At 49.2% G+C, this 21,324-nt stretch overlaps 1 protein-coding gene across 1 annotated transcript in view; it reads left to right on the top strand.

The window, feature by feature from the left end:
* Positions 1 to 21,324, top strand: part of LOC147683687 (phospholipid scramblase 1-like) — a 604,007-nt gene that overhangs the window by 564,709 nt on the left and 17,974 nt on the right. The window lies entirely within an intron of this gene.

Here is a 21,324-nt window from a genome sequence, read left to right as displayed (position 1 = left end):
ATCAGCTCAAATTAAATCCGGGCAAAACGGAACTAGTCCTGACTGGCGATAGCAGCAAGCACTGGGGCCCGCACTATTGGCCTTCTGAACTAGGCTAAGCCCCAACACCTTCCCTGTCAGCTAAAACACTAGGAGTCACCGTGGATCGGGACTTATCTCTAAAAACTCAAGTTGGTCAAGTGGTCTCCAAGTGTTTCTTCCAACTGAAGAAAATTCGGAAGGTACGTCGCCTGCTCACACCCGAGGCACTCACCCAGGTGGTGATGGCTACTGTATTATCCCATCTGGATTACGCTAACTCCATCTATCTAGGTCTTCCCAACTACCTAGTTAAGCGACTCCAGATGGCACAGAACCATGCCGCAAGGTTAATTCTGAACCAACCCAGGCGCCAGGCAGCCACCCCCCTCCTCAGGAAACTACACTGGCTCCCGGTGGCCCAACGATGTGCCTTCAAAACTGGCTGCATAATTTTCAAGTCCTTATACTGTAAAAGCCCTCTATTCATCAACAATCTGATTTCCAAATACACCCCGTCCCGCAACCTACGCTCACGCCATCAGAACCTCCTGCAGTCGCCTACCTTCAACTTAAAGCGTGCAGGAGGTCGTAGGTTTGCCACCCTCGCTCCCTGCTTGTGGAACTCTCTCCCGATGGAGTCCCGGAATTGTCAAGACCTCTTCTCTTTCCGGAAAGCCTTGAAGACCTGGCTTTTCAGACAAGCATTTACATAACTCTCTCCCCTCTATGTTCATGTTATCACTGATCAAAGCGCCAAGCAACCAATCGGTGATAGTGCGCTCTAAAAGTACTTTAATAAAAAAAAAATTAAAAAAAGACATCCAGGAGAGTGAAGTACAGTCGGCCATAGCTAGGCTCCAGACAGGCAAGGCTCCAGGACAAGATGGGCTCACTCACTGTCACTAAAGCAAGAAGCATACGTCAGAGATGGCCCCTGTCCCTCCTCTTGTTTGCCATACATATGAAGCTCCTAGTGGAAAGGAAAACAATGAATACTCAGATCAAACAAATCTATATAGGCCACCTAAAGCACAAAATAGCATTCTATGTAGATGATTGTATGGGCACTCTTACCCAAACACGCACCTTGCCGCTTTACTCTTGCTGGAGCTTGATCCATTTGGCAGCATTTCCGGCTTCAAAGCTGACATACAAAAGGTGCAGGTCCTCAACTAACTATCCCACAGGGAGAAGGAGCTCAGAGGGAACTCCTCTTTACTTTCTTATGGGAAACTTGATGCGTGCCATATCTAGGCCTAAAAATATGCCCCCCAGAGGGGAAATCATCGGAATGCAACCACACTGACTACAACCCACTCAGATCTACAAAGTAGAGAAGTGGGAACATTTCTGGCTGGGCAGGACTGCTGAGATAATAATGACTCGGCTCCCCTTCCCCAAGATTCTTTACATAATACAGACCCTTCCACTATTGCCACTTCCACACTGCTAGGCAAATATATGGGACTGCAAGAATTCATGCATAGCTAAGAAGTGGGCCTATTAATCAGTAGCGGGGGAAGGCCCTGAGTGGTGGCCGACAGTGCTGGGCCCTGCTCCCTCTTCAACCCCTGTGGCCAACGATTTAAGGGTCTGGATAGATGCTCAGCTATCAATGAAGGACCAAATATTGGCCACAGTAGAGACCTGCTTCCATACCCTGAGTCTTCTGTGTAGAGTTTTTTTATGGTTGTCTCTCTCTGCTCGCAGAACCTTCATTCAGGCTCTGATAATTGGTTGCCATGACTAATGTAATGCTCTATTGGCAGCCGTGAATCACTGCTAAGCAGATTGTCCAGAATGTGGCCACACGCTTGGCCCTCAAGAAACCACCTCGTACTTCCCCTAGGCCATTGCTGAAACTTCTCTACTGGCTCCCTATCTGCCAGAGAATAAAATTCAAGCTTTGTTGTCTAGCCCATAAAGCACTTTATGGTGCAAGCCCAAGCTATCTGGCAGATAAGTTTCAAATGAACTGTCCGAATCATTGTCTCCGATTAGAAGGTAAAGGGTTGCTAGTCGTCCTGCGCTTTAGGAAAATTCGATCAGGAGGCAAAACTGTTGCCTATCTGGCTACAAAACACTGGAACACCCTGCCGGAGAACTTGTGCAAATGCCCCAGTTTCATTCACTCAGGAAACTCCTGAAGACAGAATTGTTGAAAGCCTAAGTTATGGTGGTTCGTGCCTGTCTGACCCTCGATCCTCGACAGCGTGGAGCTACCCCTCCGGGGGTGATTCCTGCGCTTTACAAATTCACTACATACATACATGCATACATACATACAGACATACATCCCCCACTTAACCCACCATTACCCAGCAGTTCCAAAACTATACATAGGGGAATGGAATAGGCCACTTAGGGAAAAACTCTTTCACTTCCTCGATCAAACTCTAGACAAGGTACACATATGAAAAAGTTCCAACCTGGCTGCTTAAATAATGTTAATTTCTCGGCATGAAAAAAAATGCGGCCTCCATAAAAAATAAACTAGCACACTTTTACCAAATGAGGCCCAAGCATTCAGTTCCTAGCATGGGACTTTCGAGAACTTTCTTGCTTAACATCCCTATGAGTTCTCCGACTAACATGCGCTGAGAATGCCAAGGAACAGGCTAGTAAAAGGAGACTGGAGATTAATTGACCTTTTTTGCGACCCACCCCATGGCATTCCCACACTCTATAAAGCGGAAACTCTCAAGAAGCAAACCACCCCCTGGATTACTTCCACCCCATACCACCCCCTTTTCACTGAACCTTCTATTCTAAGGCATAATTCGAAGGCGAAAAACAAGCCTAATCTAAGTAAGTACACTAAAACAAACAAATACAGGTCAAGTTCATATATGTCTAGGCCTGTAAATTACAACATATAATAATATATGGGCTTGAAGAATATTATATCTTCCAATTGTGTGGGGAATTCATTTCAAAAATCTTTATTTCGATCACAGATCATAAAAGATGCATAGTATTTGTACACAGTAAAAAAATGATTAAACATAGTGTGATCCAATGATTAAGAACATTTTAAGAAAAAGGGAACATAGGGTACAGTAAAAGCAGTAAAAATTTCAGGGGTACTGTTATATAAGTCTTTTCAGCGCACGATTCCGGATGAACCACATAGAGGTCAAAAATTTTGAAAGGGCGAAAACCACAATGGGAGAGAGGTCTGACTTTAAAATTCTATAGGCAGGTTGAAAAGATCTGAAGCCCAAGTTTTTAAGTAGCGGGACTAGCCAGGATCTCCTACTCCTCTCGTAGCCCTTGCAGAAGAAGACGGCATGAACATCGTCTTCTTTCTGATGAGCACACACTGGGCAGAGTTCTGTGGTGGATCGTGATTGCCATGACGCTGTGAATGAAGCTAGAGGGAGGCATCCATACCTCCACTGTAGAAATAATTTGCTCGTTAGTGTGGGGGAGATTGAGTCAAGAGCACTTTCAAGATGATAAGAGTCTTTCACTTTGAGGAACGAATGTGTCAAGGATCCTTCTCTCGTGGCATCGATAGCTTTTGTCAACATCAATTCATAAAATGCTCTCACGAGTACTTTCTTTGGAGTCTTTACACAAAAGTTTAGGGGATCCCTCCATAGTTCCGGGAAACCCATCTCCTCAAGCATTGCCCTGACATAAATCATCCACGGAATTCGTTTGGCGTTCCTTAGCTCTAGAAATTCCTGTAATTCCTCTCTGTAGCTTATAAGGTCTGGGCTACACCACAGGCGTCTCCAAAAGGTTAGCGGTTTGAGTCCCAGCTCTTCTGTTATAGATCGAATTCCCAGGTCTAGTCTGAGGGGGAGTAGGGGGGTGCTCTGAGGTAGGGCGACAACCTGTCTCAGGAATTTGTTTTCAATTAGCTGTAGTTTTGGGAGTTTGGAATGCCCCCACAATTCACCCCCATATGTGACACCCGCCCGGGCCTGGGTTTTGTAAATATGAATAATTGGGGTTAGTGGGCGATAAGAAGATTTATTCGCCAGACGCATCGTGCCACCCGCCAACTGAGCCAGTTTGATGGTCACTTTGGTCTGGTGAGTCGTCCAAGTTAGATGTTCGTTTAGAGTAATCCCCAAGTATTCAATATTATGCACACGTTCTAATTGGACAGTGCCTAGCCTGGGTGGGGCTCGATTATGGGGGTTTGGATTTAAGATCATAAATTTAGTTTTTTGTGGGTTGATCTCCAATCCACGTTCGGAGCAAAACTCCAGAAAGCCATCTAAGATGCGTTGGATTCCCATAGGGGATTTAGACAGCAGCAGGGTGTCATCTGCAAACATAATTGCAGGCACCCTGTGGCCTGTCAACTTTGGAGCATCGGTGTTGGCAATCCTGTTTAGGTGGGCAACAACCCCGTTCACAAAGAGGCAAAACAGGGTCGGTGCGAGGACGCAGCCCTGTCTCACCCCTCTGCGAACGGGGAACCTTTCGGTTAGCTTGCCACCTTTGCCACACCTTACGCGGGCATAGTTGTTACAGTGGAGTCTCATCAGGATTGCCAAAATATCCCCAGGGACGTTTAGCTCTTCCATGACCCTCCACAGCCTCGCTCTGGGTACCAAATCGAAGGCGGCACGTAAGTCTACAAAGATGGAATATAGAGTGCCGCCCTCGATTACAGCTGTTCTCCAGTAGAGTAGGTTTAGCCTGAAGATTTGATCTATGGTCGAGACACCCTGCCTGAAACCTGCCTGATAGGGGGACAGGATGTCCATCTCTTCTATCCAGGCCTGTAAACGATTCAAGATCAGTCTACCAAAGAGTTTCTGGGATATGTCGATGAGACTAATAGGTCGATAGTTCGAGGGAAGCAGAGGGGATCCCTTTTTATAAATTGGAACCACCTCAGCTCCCCTCCAAGTATCGGGTACCTCCATTCCCCCCAAGATGGCATTGAATATCAATGTGAGGTAAGGTGCCCATATCCCAGGTTCTTGTTTGAACAAGTCCCCTGGCACCCCGTCTAGTCCCGGGGCTTTCCCTGCAGCTAAACCTTTTATGGCATCTCTCACTTCTTTTTCATTGAAGGGAGCTCCAGTGGCGCTGGATGTGTATGTTATTATATCAGTGTTTTGATCCCCCCCTCCCTCCGCATACAGGGCTTCAAAATGACTGTGCCACACCAGAGGGGATATATTGGGCTCTATTGCGGAGGATAGGTCCTCCGTGCCATTCGCGACTATACGCCAAAATTTGCAGGAATCTCTTGTTGTTAGTGCTTTGGTGAGATTTTCCCAATAGTCATGGTCCCATTCGGCCCGGGCGTTCTCCAGGAGAGTTTTATACGCTTTTCTACTGGCACGGATTTCTTCTCTGTTAAGGCGTTCTTTTATGGCATGTAGCAAGAGGGTTTTAGCTTCCCTACAGGTGGCGTTGTACCAAGACATCTTGGGCGTGGGACCTTTCCTTTTCCCAGAGGAAAAAAATAAGTCCTCTTCTAAGGAATTAATCATATTGGCATGTATTTGTGCAAGCTTATCTCTGCTAGCATTGTCTTGAACCTCATTCCCAACCTGGAAGGCAATCTCCAAGAAGGGGATGATCCGTTCATATAGCCGGGGTATCCTGTCTATACTGTTGGCCAGTTTCTCCCACTTGACTTTCCTCCGATTGTTTTCTAGTAGGAGGCCCTCCTTGTCTTTGCCTGATCCGTGGGGTGTAACCTCACCCCCGGGCAGGGAAAGAGTCAATTCCAGTGCGTTATGGTCACTATCCATTCTTTCAGTGACTTGGAAGTCGACTATTGCTGGCCACATAAATAATTTAATCATTATGTAGTCCAGTCTAGATTCACTGCCAGTTTTGTTATAAGTATAAAGGCTGGGTATATCTGATCTACAACGGCCATTGCAGGCCCTTAGACCTAGATTGAGGGTAAGGGCAGTTATCTGCAGGGCCAGGGGAGTCCAAGCCCTCGGAGGTGGTGCCACCGTCTCTGGGATGAGGCAGCATGAGTCTTCCTCATGGGAGGGACCATCACGCAGTCCAGGCAGGATTGGCAGCAAGCCGAAAAGGTTTCAAGGCGATTGTGTCATTATAAACTTCACTAATGCCGAGGTCCTTCCAGAAATCCTCAACAACGTCTTCCCACCTCAGAAGCGTAACGGCTCTATAGTTCCACTAACTCTCAGATTTTTCAATAACGGGTCTCAATCTGCTACTTTACCTAACACCAACATGCATAATAAGTATAGGAATAACAGTAGCTGGGGAGGGGCCACGGGCTCGCGATACGTAAATGACCGGTTCCTGCCTACAGTACAGCAAGTGTCAGGAAGACCCATTTACTCGTACGAGCGAAACATTCCGCCGGCTCACCCACAGGTGCTGGGAACAAACGGGTGGGGGAACGGCGTATCAGGGTACGACCATAGTGCACGGGGCTTTAGGCCAACACAGTGGCAGAGAATGGACCCGTCTTTGGTCCACCCAATCACCCCACATCCCCTGTGGAACTTAGCTCATGCTGGCCAGGCTCAATTAGCCACCCCCTCTGCATGGGGTTTTACTACAGGTAACAGGTTTGGCCCCTTATCTGACCTTAACACCTGTGATTGACTTGAACCAGGTACTGACCAAAATAATGCTGGTTTGATCAATCCAAATTCGTGTAGCGATGGCTTTAGCACCGATAATCCCCATAGTTTTCATATGTTTAACGAAGTCACTGAGCCCCAACCATCCACTATCCCAGGTCAGCAAACAATCTCATTTGGGACTGAGTCTGGTCCTAACACGGGTACGTCCAGAGAGTCGACACAGCGTTGCAGTCACGCGAATACAACCGGGCCCCCTTTAGCACAAGCAACAGCGGAAGGAGACCCAGTGAGTGGCAGCAAGTCTATGATTATTAGGGAGTCATGTAAGATTATAAGCTGGAATGTGGCAGGCTTAAACACCAAACGCCAGGACCCAGTATGGTGGAGATTTATCTCAAAGTACCACATTATTGCTTTGCAAGAAACTTGGGACACATCCAATAAAATCTGGTGGGACGGGTATACTAGCTTCACAAGACCTGCTGTCCCTAGTAGATTGGGCAGGGCCAAAGGCGGTCTGGCGCTCTTATTCGCCTTGGACTTAAAAGGAAGTTACAGGCAGATTAGGTCTGAATCTGATAATATATTGATTGTCGAAAGGATCATCAATAAAACTAGTAGGACCTTATACGTTAAGTTCTATAACTCTGGTAATCACGTCTATGACGGTCGTAATATCGCCAGTTTAGATAGTATTTTAAATTCAGTCTTACAGAATATCTCATTTGCATCCGAGTCAATTTTACTAGGTGATTTTAATATACATTTATGTAATTTAGCCTGTAAGGGAAGAGGAGCACGTGAAGATGATGATGCCGCTTCAGTAGTGCCTCATTTCGAACATTCGGGAGAGGGCCAGGAGCTTGAAGACCTACTTGCTAACTATAATCTTTATGAACCCAACTTAGGTCCGAGAATGCCAACTTTCACCGGCGGCCAGCATGGGTCTGTGATAGACTATATCTTTGTTTCTCTTGGCATTTTAACTCTTACCACCGCGTATAGTACGGTAGCAACCCACTTCAGTGATCACAACCCAGTACTACTTGAAGTGGAGTGGGGCAGTCAGATGGGAGCAGCACCATCAATTGTAAAATCAGCCCATTCCTTGAAGACCATAGTTCAAGACAGAAGAGTAAAATGGGCGAAGGTGATCCCAGAAAACTTCTACAAAAAATGCTTCCCTAAGATTAAAACCAAGGTCGAGCTATGTCAGAACCCTGACACCCAAGGGAGCCTCATGGTATCAGCTTATGAGGAATTATGTGTGCAGGTTTCCAAAGATCTTTTAGCTAAACCCCTTTAGGGAACTCAGGGTCACAAGCGTTGGTTTGATTCCGCATGTTCGAAGGCTCACAGAGATTTGTTGGCGGCTCTAAAAATTGTTCCTAGAGTAAAAGAGGAAATTGTGAGGTTAAGGAAAATTTATAAGACTGCCGTAAAGAGCCGCAAAGAATCCATTAAACGTGAAGCATGGGATGACCTTCTCTCAGCGGCAGTGCTGAAGGACAGCAGAAGATTCTGGGAAATTATTAAGCAGCCCCTTTTCTCAGAGGATAATAATTTACCCATGGACTGTGTGATTACCGAGGAAAAATGGTTGTCTTTTTTTAAAAATGTATATGGGGGAGATGTAGCCGATGAGGACATTAATAGATGTTCACTGCCTAGTGGGACTGTAAACCCTATAGTCTTTAACCCCCAAGAAGTAGAAAAGGCGCTCATGGAAACCACCAAACACAAGGCACCTGGTCCGGACGGAGTTCCGGCCGACTTTTTTATGTTCTCACCTAAAATGTGGTCGAGGGTGTTGTCCAACGTGTTTAATGCAGTTAATTTCAATTCAGCGCCTGCTTCATGGGCTAAATCCACCATCGTCCCCATCTATAAAAACAAAGGTCAGCGGGACGACCCAGCATTCTACAGGCCTATATCCCTTTTGGACTCATCCGTAAAAATTCTGGGGAGAGTCCTTTTATCTAGGTTGAGGGAGAATGTCGAGGGATGTGGTGGGCTGTGCGAACTGCAATATGGCTTTAGAGAGAGTAAAGGTACAATCGAGCAATGCATTAACCTGTATCTACTCATCTCTAAATACACAGTGGCTAAGGAGGGTTCAGTGTTTTTGGCCTTTATGGACCTTTCGTCGGCTTTCGACCTCGTTAATAGGTCCAAATTATGGCCGATTCTGTTGGATTTGGGAATCGATGAAGCCCTGGTTATGTTTATGGCCTCACTGCACCAGGAGCTTTTTGCAGCCGTTCGAGTGTCCAACAATGGCAGGTGTACCCCTTTATTTAAATCCCTGAAAGGGGTACGGCAAGGCTGCATTCTGGCCCCCACGCTTTTTACCATTTACATTAACGGCCTGGGGGCGCACCTGAGGGGCATGGGCACGGATGTACCACGTGCAGGGGATACCCATATCCCGGCACTCCTGTACGCGGATGAGCCGTGTTGATTGCCCGCACGGGTGTTGGCCTGCAGGTTCTTCTTAATTCTTTCAGTTCCTTTATGGAAAATCTGGACCTAAAGGTCAACGCATCCAAATCCCATACAATGGTCATGGGCCGAGAGTGTGTGAAGAGAAGACATAAATCATTCTTTTGTAGTGGGATCCCTGTGTCGGAGGTAACCACATTTCCTTATCTGGGAGTGTTGTTTGATCAAAAAGGCACCTGGGGTCCACAGATAAGTGCAAAGAGGCTGGCAGTTACTAGATCTGCCTCCGCACTCTTGGGTTTTGCCGGCAAGCTGGGTGCCAGGCCCATGGAAGCGATGTTGAAGATATATAAGAGTAAACCTGTTGCCATCGCGTCATATGGATCTCCTCTGTGGGGTTATGTAAACCTTGACCCCATTCAGAGAGCAGAAAATTGTTTCATAAGATCTCTCCTTTCTGTCCCTCAATCAACCCCAACCTATTCCATCCATAAGGAGGTTGGTTTGCCATATCTGTCGGACTCATTAAGTGTTGCACCCTTGATCTTGTGGTTGAAAATGTGGCTAAACGTCGATCTTCCACTGAACCACAAAATTTTGAGGGATGTCCTATCTCTGGATAACTGCAGTAAAATCCCTTGGCTGGCCTATTTAAGTAAATCCTTTATAGAATTGGGTCGCCCAGAACTTTTCCGCTGCCCAGAGAATATTAGGGCTCTGGACATAGCTTATACAAAAAAGGCCTTCAAAGAAAGGAAGGAAGCATGCCGCGAGGTAGACGAGCTGCAGAAACCTGCAGTAAGGGCTCACTATCTACTGGTTAGCGATCCTTATTTGGCTCCTTACCTCCGCTTTGTAACAATCCCTTACCATAGGTTTTTATTAACTAAACTTAGGTTTAATCTTATTCACTTTCACCTAGGCTCTTTTAAGGGTTGGCAGAAGCCAGAACTAGCCGCCCCTTGCAGTTGTGACCATTTCTCTGTGCAGGACACAATGCATTTTGTCATGTTTTGTAGTCTATATCATGAGCAGAGGAAAAAGTATTTGCTCCCCATACTTAAAGATGCAGGGTTCACACAGGTGCGCCCCGCGCTGCTCTATTTACAGCTTATGACAAACCCACGCACAGCATTTAGTCTTGCAAATTTTTTAGTCGCCGCAGCAAGGGCGAAAGCTGTTGGCCAATCTCCGCCCTAAGAGATTATTAATTGTAATGAGAGTATATGTATTGTCTTATATATAAATGTATCTTTTTAAATTGTGTAAATAGTATTTATAATGTACATTGAACTTGATGCTTTTAGATACCAGGAATTCTAATTATACTTTTTATGTCATGTTTTATTGCTATTGCTTCTTTGTATGACTTTGATTAAGTCGAATAAAGATATTCTGACTGACTGGCAGTCCAGGCAGGGGTTCGTAGTGGCAGTTAAAATCCCCTCCTACCACGCAGGCGAGTTCACATGGGATGTCTTCTAAAAGCCCTGCTAACTCATCTATAGTACCTGATTCTTTGTGCATTGGTACTGGCCTTGAGTAAATATTGATAACTAGCAGCTTCGTGGAGTCAGGCCACTCAAGTAGAACAGCCAATAGGTCGTCCGAGGCGGTTTCTAGATAAGAGGCCTGACATCCTAGGTCCGTAGCTACCCATGTCGTGAGCCCCCCTGATGGCCTGCCCCTTCCCCCCCATTTGGCAGCTTTAGAAAAGGAGGCAAAGCCCGGGAAGGATATTTCCTCACGCGCCCAGGTCTCTTGAAAGAGAAGTATGTTTTTAGAGCTAATATAAGAGCCCCACTCTGTGCAGTCAATTTTACTAGCAAGGCCTGCCACATTCCAAGAGGTCACTATTATTTGTGCTAGAGCAGTAGTTGCTTGACCAGGAATGGCGGAGTTATTGGAGGTAAGCTCAATGGGCGCCTGTTGGATTGTAGGGGGATAATTCATGCCCGTAGGCTTATTGACAGTGGGTGTAATTAAGTTCGTCGTTCCACGAACTTGACTAAGTTCAACTATGCTGGGTGCATCGGGAGGTGTCCTACTCTCGTTCGTGGGAACTGCCATTAGAGCATTCCGCTCCTCAACCTCCTGTCAGTCCACTGTTTCTAGGCTACTATATCTGTTGTGCGTAGCGAGATGGGCAGGGTAGTGTATTCTATAAGGCCCAGGGATTCCTCTCATATGGGCACCACCTCCCCCCCTCCTTCTCGGGACAGTTTCCCAGCCAGCCTCATTACCGTATGAAGAAAACTGTTCTAATGGTCTTCCTCTGTGTTGCTGATGGTCCAATCTCTCCCTGTAACAATTTTCCCTACCCTCCAACAGCTCTTGGTGATACCCCCATCTGTAATCCTCAGTGTTGTAGAGATTGGAGGGGTAGAAAAATGAAAGAGGGAGTGGTTGAACGACGGTACCAGAGTCCTCATCGGGAGCCCACGTACAAATGTACGCGGCAGTGTTCGGGTCTCTAAAAGTGACCAGAATACAGTCTCCCCCGATTGATTTCTCTGTATAGCCCACCCACGGTACCCTCCTAGCCATAGAAATGTCACTAGTTGTTCCTCTCGGAAGTGGTCTGTTTTCCGAGAGCCAGTTAATGACTTTGTTCTTCAGTGAAGTCATAGATTCGAAAGTGGAGTGGTTTAATTCCGGTACCCCTGCCAGAACTAGGGTGTAAGGTGCTACCTCAGGAGGGAGATTTATAGGCTTAGATCTACGTTTGGGGTTCAGTTTCTCTCTAGTCTGTGGTGGATTACCTTTGGTGTTAGTCGGTGGCAAGGCCTTATCTTTTACTGCCGAGTTTATTTTTGGAGTGGCAGTCGCAGTTTGTGGTGTTAAGATAGGGGCCTTGTTGGCCTCAGGTGGTTGCAAAGTATTATTAGATATGGATTGAGCTGGTTTGGGGTTTGTAAGGGGGGGCTTATTGTTTATTACTGTGGGGGGTCCATTGCCCCTAGGGGGTTTAGGACATGACCCCTCTTTCGCTATCTTTGTCCCATTGTTATCAGTTTTCCTAGAGTCGGCCAATTGCACTGTGGCCTTTTCGATGGTGACTAATCTCGCTTCGATTTTGATCAGTCTAGCCTCGAGGGGACTTAGCAAGGACCTAAGGAGAGTGCCTATATCCTCTAGTGTAATGTCATCAGAGGTAGTATCTAGTTGCACATTGTTGGTGGACTGTGGTAGTGTGGTTTGGTTGACAGTGCTGGGGGAAGTTGGCATTGCTGATCTTTCTAGCATTGGTGCAGAGGTGGCCCCCTTCCCCCCTTTACCTCTAGGCTTTTTAGGTGTGGGTGCTTTGATCTTATCATCGTCTATGTTTGGTGTACCCTGCTTCCTTTTTTTTGGTATGGCCCCCTCTCTAGTCCCCCTATTTCTATCTTTATTAGGTTCTGTGACTTTAGCTGCGTCTGTGTTCTCTGTTAGGAGCGGTTGGATGGTTTGGGAATTAGGTAGAGCCATGAGGCTCATATCCTCAAGATCGCTTGGAGCCTCAATGGTAAACTCTGGGTTATTAGTTGTGGAATTGGATAGTGAGCGGGTTACCTGGTCAATGCTGTTACTAGTAGGTAAACCCGATCTATCTTCAGGTGTTCTAGCTTGAGCCATCGGGCCCATTGAAGATCTCCTTACCCAGTCTATTTCTTGGGAGATTCTTCGCTCGAGGACCTCAATTTCTTCAATCAGGAGAGAACCCGCTTTGGCAAAGTAGGTGTCGATAGGGCCTTTGACAACTCCCGCCGCCGCCAGGGAAGATGTTTTACTCCTAGTTTCCCTTGTAGTCATATTGGTAATGTTTCAGACACCTCGGTATGGCAGGCAGGAGACAGGGCCCGGACCGGACTCTCTCGTACTCGAACGGCCTCAAACGGCCCGCTCTTTGCCCGGTCTTCGCCCCGGCCTGCGTCCCGCGTGCGTCCCGCGATGCGGGAGTGCACGAGTCAGAATATACGAGGAGGTAGGGGGCGTGGCCGCCGGGGGAAGAGGCACCAGCTGTGTAGAGCAGAGGCTGCTGGACCTCGCAGTCCCCCGGCAGGCTCAACGCGTTGCTGGCACTTTTAGATTGCTCACCCGGCCTGTCCTCTACAGGGAGCGCGTGTGCTCTCTGCCGACCGCAGAGCCGCTCACACCAGCGGGAGACCGGCCCGGGGAACAGCTGAGCGGCACCCGCGCAGCGGGTGTCGCGAAAGGTGAAGGGCGAGGAAGAAGGGCAGTCAGGCAGGAACCACCGTCTCTGGCAATCCTTGACGCAGTGAGAAGTCCGCTGAAAAGCACCCACCACAGCCGATGGAAACAGCGATTGAAATGCTGGAGGCTGGGGGCGTGGCCGCCGGGGGAAGAGGCACCAGCTGTGTAGAGCAGAGGCTGCTGGACCTCGCAGTCCCCCGGCAGGCTCAACGCGTTGCTGGCACTTTTAGATTGCTCACCCGGCCTGTCCTCTACTGGGAGCGCGTGTGCTCACTGCCGACCGCAGAGCCGCTCACACCAGCGGGAGACCGGCCCGGGGAACAGCTGAGCGGCACCCGCGCAGCGGGTGTCGCAAAAGGTGAAGGGCGAGGAAGAAGGGCAGTCAGGCAGGAACCACCGTCTCTGGCAATCCTTGACGCAGTGAGAAGTCCGCTGAAAAGCACCCACCACAGCCGATGGAAACAGCGATTGAAATGCTGGAGGCTGGGGGCGTGGCCGCCGGGGGAAGAGGCACCAGCTGTGTAGAGCAGAGGCTGCTGGACCTCGCAGTCCCCCGGCAGGCTCAACGCGTTGCTGGCACTTTTAGATTGCTCACCCGGCCTGTCCTCTACTGGGAGTGCGTGTGCTCTCTGCCGACCGCAGAGCCGCTCACACCAGCGGGAGACCGGCCCGGGGAACAGCTGAGCGGCACCCGCGCAGCGGGTGTCGCGAAAGGTGAAGGGCGAGGAAGAAGGGCAGTCAGGCAGGAACCACCGTCTCTGGCAATCCTTGACGCAGTGAGAAGTCCGCTGAAAAGCACCCACCACAGCCGATGGAAACAGCGATTGAAATGCTGGAGGCTGGGGGCGTGGCCGCCGGGGGAAGAGGCACCAGCTGTGTAGAGCAGAGGCTGCTGGACCTCGCAGTCCCCCGGCAGGCTCAACGCGTTGCTGGCACTTTTAGATTGCTCACCCGGCCTGTCCTCTACTGGGAGTGCGTGTGCTCTCTGCCGACCGCAGAGCCGCTCACACCAGCGGGAGACCGGCCCGGGGAACAGCTGAGCGGCACCCGCGCAGCGGGTGTCGCGAAAGGTGAAGGGCGAGGAAGAAGGGCAGTCAGGCAGGAACCACCGTCTCTGGCAATCCTTGACGCAGTGAGAAGTCCGCTGAAAAGCACCCACCACAGCCGATGGAAACAGCGATTGAAATGCTGGAGGCTGGGGGCGTGGCCGCCGGGGGAAGAGGCACCAGCTGTGTAGAGCAGAGGCTGCTGGACCTCGCAGTCCCCCGGCAGGCTCAACGCGTTGCTGGCACTTTTAGATTGCTCACCCGGCCTGTCCTCTACTGGGAGTGCGTGTGCTCTCTGCCGACCGCAGAGCCGCTCACACCAGCGGGAGACCGGCCCGGGGAACAGCTGAGCGGCACCCGCGCAGCGGGTGTCGCGAAAGGTGAAGGGCGAGGAAGAAGGGCAGTAAGGCAGGAACCACCGTCTCTGGCAATCCTTGACGCAGTGAGAAGTCCGCTGAAAAGCACCCACCACAGCCGATGGAAACAGCGATTGAAATGCTGGAGGCTGGGGGCGTGGCCGCCGGGGGAAGAGGCACCAGCTGTGTAGAGCAGAGGCTGCTGGACCTCGCAGACCCCCGGCAGGCTCAACGCGTTGCTGGCACTTTTAGATTGCTCACCCGGCCTGTCCTCTACTGGGAGCGCGTGTGCTCTCTGCCGACCGCAGAGCCGCTCACACCAGCGGGAGACCGGCCCGGGGAACAGCTGAGCGGCACCCGCGCAGCGGGTGTCGCGAAAGGTGAAGGGCGAGGAAGAAGGGCAGTCAGGCAGGAACCACCGTCTCTGGCAATCCTTGACGCAGTGAGAAGTCCGCTGAAAAGCACCCACCACAGCCGATGGAAACAGCGATTGAAATGCTGGAGGCTGGGGGCGTGGCCGCCGGGGGAAGAGGCACCAGCTGTGTAGAGCAGAGGCTGCTGGACCTCGCAGTCCCCCGGCAGGCTCAACGCGTTGCTGGCACTTTTAGATTGCTCACCCGGCCTGTCCTCTACTGGGAGCGCGTGTGCTCTCTGCCGACCGCAGAGCCGCTCACACCAGCGGGAGACCGGCCCGGGGAACAGCTGAGCGGCACCCGCGCAGCGGGTGTCGCGAAAGGTGAAGGGCGAGGAAGAAGGGCAGTCAGGCAGGAACCACCGTCTCTGGCAATCCTTGACGCAGTGAGAAGTCCGCTGAAAAGCACCCACCACAGCCGATGGAAACAGCGATTGAAATGCTGGAGGCTGGGGGTGTGGCCTCCGGGGGAAGAGGCACCAGCTGTGTAGAGCAGAGGCTGCTGGACCTCGCAGTCCCCCGGCAGGCTCAACGCGTTGCTGGCACTTTTAGATTGCTCACCCGGCCTGTCCTCTACTGGGAGCGCGTGTGCTCTCTGCCGACCGCAGAGTCGCTCACACCAGCGAGAGACCGGCCCGGGGAACAGCTGAGCGGCACCCGCGCAGCGGGTGTCGCGAAAGGTGAAGGGCGAGGAAGAAGGGCAGTCAGGCAGGAACCACCGTCTCTGGCAATCCTTGACGCAGTGAGAAGTCCGCTGAAAAGCACCCACCACAGCCGATGGAAACAGCGATTGAAATGCTGGAGGCTGGGGGCGTGGCCGCCGGGGGAAGAGGCACCAGCTGTGTAGAGCAGAGGCTGCTGGACCTCGCAGTACCCCGGCAGGCTCAACGCGTTGCTGGCACTTTTAGATTGCTCACCCGGCCTGTCCTCTACTGGGAGCGCGTGTGCTCTCTGCAGACCGCAGAGCCGCTCACACCAGCGGGAGACCGGCCCGGGGAACAGCTGAGCGGCACCCGCGCAGCGGGTGTCGCGAAAGGTGAAGGGCGAGGAAGAAGGGCAGTCAGGCAGGAACCACCGTCTCTGGCAATCCTTGACGCAGTGAGAAGTCCGCTTTATCACTGCAAATTATTAGGGTTTCTGTGGGTAATTTGTTTTACTGAGGCCACTCTAGGTCATGTCTCACCAGCTGAAGAAGTATTGCATATGATATTTATTTGCCCAGTGATAAATACGAAGATACCACTGCCAATATCACCACCCAAATCAAAGTAGGGAATCATGCAAGTGTCAAAAGAGCTCTTACATTTTCATACTATGCTAGTAGTTTATCAAAAATGTAATCAGCGGCACCTTTGAAGTGTAATTGGAGTTGCAAGTAAAAAGACTAGCAACATTTTCAAATTGCCTGCTTATGTGGGATCTAAAGGAATACCTATACATATCTGCAAAGTGGCTCCGGGTTTGGCCAATGAATGCGACCCCAGGATCATTTTAATCATATTCTTTGTTATGAAAAGCTCCTCAGTCCTACTCTTCCTCCACTTTTACAACTGCTGAATGTGCGCTTTGGGAAAACATTGTTATTCGGAGTATTACTCTGTTGTTATTCCTTGGGTATATTCTGAATATGCTGTACAGTATATTATTACTTTTCAGATACGTATTTCCCCACGAGCATCTGAGAAAAAAAAACAGTTTGATCAATGTATCCCAATTTAACTTTTGACTTATAGGTTCACCTATACCACTTTGCTACTAGCTGAGGTGAATAAGTAGAGTTTGTGTGGTATCCTCCTCCCCAGGGGGAGCCTTATCTTATCTCCCACCACCCTCCCACCACCCTCCTCCAGGTTGATACTTGGTTGACACCACTGTGACTTCCTTCCAAATGTCACAGCGGTGAACGTTCGTAGCCGAGTGTGAGTGAAGCTATCCTGATGGCGGTCAGCTGTGGCTAGGGTCATCTTCCTGTAACTTTTGTTCCAATAAATGTTTATTGCCTGCTTCATCCTGTGTCTCCTGAGTTCTGCATTTACTTAAATTTCACACTGGCGACGAGGACGGGGATTATAAGAAGCAGAAGTGGAATAAATGACCTCAACAAGCTGGAGTGTGGAAAAGAAGCCCCAGCTTTCGCAGCGTGAGTAGAGGAAAATTGTGAGACATAAGAATTTTCCTCGCGCTTGAGAGTGATTCCTTTAGAACTGGTCGAGGATCACTCTTGACATGGTATTAAAAAAAAAAAGGACAAGCAAGAAGAACAGGCACCTACCTGCCTTCGGTGGTCTGGTTGCTTACACCGTGTTCATGACTGAGTAGTCGCTGCTGGTTCCTGGAGTGGTGGCGGTGACAAGAGTGGTGCGAGGAGTGTTTTGTGATGGTGTGGAGCAGGCAAAAAACACTGCCAGGGTAGTGGGGAGCAGGCATCGGTAGAAGAGAGGTTTTCCTCAAGAGTCTTAGGCCAGAGGATGCCCATGCAGACGGACTTGAACTGTGAGGATCTGTTGGGCAGTGAAGCGTAACAGCTGTCTGTGTGCATGTTAATCAGTGGTGCTGGCAGCAGTGCGTAAAGATTCTCCGAGCACTTTTATGAATATAGAATGGTGGTGAGAGCTGAGGAGGAGCGCCGAAGAGGATGGAGCCGGGGCCGTCCTGTCAGGCGGGTGACATCAGCGCAGCAGGGAAACCACGGAATCAAGGCATGGGAAAGAAAGTACCGGCTAGGCCATCTTAAGAAGAGCCCAGGGACGTTGGTTTTAGTCGGATTATTTAATTTTCTGTTCTGAAGGTTCACATCGATTTGGTGACTGTAGGACAGGCTGAACTGTGAAAGCGCGACTGAACCTCGTAGCAGCCTTTCGGTCTCTGTGTAGTGTCTCAGCGTTGAACATCTGGGTGAGGATAACTGAGACTGGTTTCACTCCCCGAATCACCCCAACAATTTTGTTGAACACATCCGCAGGCAGAGTAAAGGAAAATGTATAGACAGAGCGTGAAAGAGTCTCTGCCATTATACTGAATAATCTATTGTACTGCAGCGCCACCTAGTGAGCGCAAGTGTTAAGCTTCTTGGCAGTAACACTCAAGTTTCTTCCTTGCTGTCACCATTTCATATCTTTTCTTTTGACCTCCCTATGTTTATTTTTCCTTCTATAAAGGTAACAACTATTTGATATAGAAGCATTGTGGGTTTCTTGAATTTACCATTCGCTAGTAGTCATCCAACAGCTTTTATACCCCATCATCTGCAGTTTAGCACAACCATGCAGAATGTAACACCTACTCTATTCTGTTTGCCCACTCCGGGAGAACCAACCCTCAAGTAGAACAAATGGAAGAAAGTCTTCCAAAACTATGCAGTGGTATGTGGACCAAACTTAGGGCTTGAAAGGAAAGTTGCCCTTTTAATGCATTACTTAGGTGCAGAAGGACATGAGGTGTTGGAGCATCTTCCAGAGTTGAACACGAATGATGCGAAGGTGTTAAATGAGTATGAGATAAGCCTGAAAAAACTAGATATACATAACCTACCAAAGATAAGCACCATTATGGAGAGTTATCACTTTGGAAAGAGAGGGCAGAAGGAAGGGGAAACCATAGAAGAGTTTGTCTCTGAGTTGCGTAAACTGGCAGCTGCTTGCAAGTTTGGGGGAGCTTGTGAAGAGGGAATCCCAGAATAGTTTGTCTTGACCTGTAAGATTGAACGTATAAGAGAGGAGCTATGGCTAAAAGACAACCCGCCCCTGGGGGAGGTGCTCATAGTAGTGAAACAGGTGGAACACATGATGCAAGGTGTGAATGAAATAAAGCAAGACGGTGAGAGTAAAGTCAAAGTGAATGAAGTGTCAGTGTAAGGTGAGAATATACTCGCAGTCAAAGAACAAAAAAGGAACAGAGGGAGGCCAGAGGGGGTTGGAGTTTCAAAGGAAACTGTTACAGGTGCGGCAAACAAGGTCACATGGCAAGTGACAGGTATTGTCCTGCCCTAAAGTCAATATGTAATAAGTGTGGGAAGAAGGGTCATTTCAAACAATGTTGCTGAAGTGTTAGCATTCACAGAAAACAGGGTAGGGATAGCTGAACTCAGGTTTGTGATGAAATTGTGTAACAGGTACAGGGAGAGTTGGTGTGCAATCCTAAGGATGTAATAACTGTGGAGGGGACAGGAATGGAAGCAATGTTTCATTCATGTTCCAAGATCATGATCATATCTGCAGTGGAATTTGAGAGAGAGTGTGGAAAAGTAAACTTAAACTGCAGAAAATGGATGTCAGACCAGGAGGGTACGGGGGCAGCCCTTATGCATGAAAGGTTACTTTTGGGGTACAGTTGGCAATAAAGACAGAGAAACTGCTACCAAGATCTACATGTCTAAAAAAGGTGACAACATTCAAGGGTGGCAAGCGCAAAAGGAACTAGGCATTTATCTTAATCCCAACAAGGATCCCCAGATACTAGTACAGGAGGTGGGGAAAGCCCTCGTGGGGGTAGAGGAAGAGGTCAAAGAGGTCTTTGCAGAGGATTTGGGGTGCCTCACAAATTATTCCCATAGAATAAAGCTCAAGGAGAATGCCAAGCCTGTTTCAGCAAAAGTCAGAAATCTCCGTATTGCCATACAAGAAGCTGTGAGGGAGGAGTTGGAGAAATTATGCAGGTTAAAGGTGATAGAACCAATAGAAGTCACAGAGTGGCTGGCACCAATAGTCGCAGCCAAGAAGACGGATGGGACTGTTTGGCTATGCATTGATCTCAGGGCTTTGAACAAGGAAGTTATCGTCAACAAATTCCCACTTCCGAACATCTCACAAATGATGTGCACACTGGAGGGAGCAAAGATATTTACCACACTAGATCTGACCTCAGCCTATTACCAAGTTAGGCTCCACCCTGACTCGCAAGAACTCACAGCGTTAATTACGCCCATGGGGGCATACAAATTCAAGCGGGTGCCATTCGGGCTAGTCTCTGCCGCAGCAGTTTTCCAAAGGATAATGAGTAACTTGCTCAAATGCATTCTTGGGGTCATGTGCTACCAGGATGACGTGCTGATTTTTGCGTAGAACGACGAACAACATGGATCCAGGCTGAGACATGTACTGGAGAGATTCAAAGAACAGGGACTCACAGTAAAGAAGGACAAGTGCAAAATTGGCTGTGCCGAAATAGAATTCCTGGGTCATAAGGTGAGGGCAGAGGGAAATCACCCCAAGACAGAACTACAAATCACTATCATTAACCTCTCTCCACTCAAGAACAAAGATGAGATTTTGTACAAAACTCTGCTAGACGCACATATGCGATACGCAACCTTCTTAAAAAAGGGGTAGCCTTCAATTGGAATTAAGAGTGCCAGAAGGAATTTGAAGACACTAAAAGGGCACTTGCAAAAACAACAGGTGATGGACCGAATGTGGATCAATGTCACACACTCAACCCAGTCCGAAGATCTGGGCCCAAATCCATCGTTTTTTTGCACTCCACACCACCCCGGGTTAGACAATGGCGATATGCAAATCAGCTCTGACCCTGTGCCCCATGGGAACAGTCCAGTCCGAACTACAAAAGCCATGTCCTTCCCAGAACAGAATCAAGCATCCGAGGACCGGACCGGTTTCGAGGTAACACCTCTCATCAGCCCGGCTAGCTTGACTCCAGTGGTGTGGAGTGCCTGGGACCCACGTCTGGGCATCCCCAGCGCACTTAGGGCGGAATTTGCAAAAACAACAGGTGATGGACACCACTGGAGTCAAGCTAGCCGGGCTGATGAGAGGTGTTACCTCGAAACCGGTCCGGTCCTCGTATGCTTGATTCCGTTCTGGGAAGGACATGGCTTTTGTAGTTCGGACTGGACTGTTCCCATGGGGCACAGGGTCAGAGCTGATTTGCATATCGCCATTGTCTAACCCGGGGTGGTGTGGAGTGCAAAAAAACGATGGATTTGGGCCCAGATCTTTGGACTGGGTTGAGTGTGTGACATTGATCCACATTCAGTCCATCACCTGTTGTTTTTGCAAATTCTGCCCTAAGTGCGCTGGGGATGCCCAGACGTGGGTCCCAGGCACTCCACACCACTGGAGTCAAGCTAGCCGGGCTGATGAGAGGTGTCACCTCGAAACCGGTCCGGTCCTCGGATGCTTGATTCCGTTCTGGGAAGGACATGGCTTTTGTAGTTTGGACTGGACTGTTCCCATGGGGCACAGGGTCAGAGCTGATTTGCATATCGCCATTGTCTAACCCGGGGTGGTGTGGAGTGCAAAAAAATGATGGATTTGGGCCCAGATCTTTGGACCGGGTTGAGTGTG

Source organism: Lissotriton vulgaris, chromosome 11 (genome assembly GCF_964263255.1).
Source record: "Lissotriton vulgaris chromosome 11, aLisVul1.2, whole genome shotgun sequence".
NCBI lineage: Eukaryota > Metazoa > Chordata > Amphibia > Caudata > Salamandridae > Lissotriton > Lissotriton vulgaris.
Note: the sequence above shows the minus strand (reverse complement) of the source record. Positions and strands in the feature narration are given on the sequence as shown.